Genomic DNA, 1,212 nt, shown 5'->3' on the forward strand with positions numbered 1-1,212 from the left:
CCGCAGGACACCACAAGCTTCCTCCAACCCTGGGAAAAGCTGAAACTCGTCTCCGCCTTCCCAAAGCCAAGGGCCACGCTGTGGTTCACCTCTTCTCCTTCCTTTGCAGGTGGAGAAACCCAGGCAGCAAGCTCTGCAGTGACTTGCCCCAGGTCACCCAGCTAGACAGTGATCGCGCTCGCAGCGGACCCAGGCAGTTAGGGCTCAGTGTACCCCTGAAGTACCCCACCAAGCCACCGCTTAGGTCACCTCAGCAGGGGAAAGTGCCGGGGGCCGGGGTGGCTCTCGGGAGCCAGGCTTCCCGCTCTGCATTAAGTCCACTGGCCACTCCCGGGTTGGCCAAGGAAAGGTGGACACTGTCCTACCTGGATCACAGCCGGAATCTGCCCCTGCACCCGGTTCCGGAGACTCCCACGCTCGCCTGCAGTCTGAGAGGGCTGCCGGTCGGCGGGGCAGGTTACGTGAGCTGTGAGCACTTGGAGAGGAGATGGGAAGAGGCCAGTCTTGGTTTGTGAAGCCTCACAGAGTGGGGGTGTTCAGGGCTTAAGGGGTCAACCAAAAACAAAACAAAACAGGATGAGCACCAGGGTTTCATTCTGGGAAGAAGTGATCATGATCGATAAAGCTGAGGGGTCAGGAGGCTAACACCTGGGGGGCAAGAGAGGGCCCCCCCCCCGCTTCTAGAATACCTAGCAGCCTCACTGTGCAGCTGGTCACCTCTAGAAGTTTCTTCCAAACCTTACGGGCATAAAGTGTCTTCCTGAGCAGCAAGGTGAGGTGGGTAAGCATATGGGGATCCCCAAAAGCTAGTGTCAGTGAGGCAAGGGAGACCTCACCCCACATGTGTCAGCCAATCTCCCTGGAAAGTTGCCTCCACCCATGGCACTGGACACTGCTGGCTGGGTGCTCACCCGCCTCTTTGAGCCACTTCCTTTCGCGGAGGTCACGTGAGCACCTTGGCAGAGCTCTGGAACCAAATGCACAGCTGGCCCCACATAGCCCTGCTAGCAATTTGCTCTTTTGCTCAAGAACACACATTGGCCCGTGTCAGGGGACCCCCATTGCAGGCACTGCTCTTTGGGGGGCTCTTTCCTAAGGTGTGCACGTCTGTGACAGCTACGGAAGGGCGAACGCGGAGACCAAGCTGGCCGTGGGGGCCAGACACAGTTTTGTTAAATGATGAATAATTAAACATTTTTTTAAAGATTTTTT

This window comes from Condylura cristata, unplaced genomic scaffold (genome assembly GCF_000260355.1).
Source record: "Condylura cristata isolate star-nosed mole 26May11 unplaced genomic scaffold, ConCri1.0 scaffold00039, whole genome shotgun sequence".
In the NCBI taxonomy this organism is placed as follows: domain Eukaryota; kingdom Metazoa; phylum Chordata; class Mammalia; order Eulipotyphla; family Talpidae; genus Condylura; species Condylura cristata.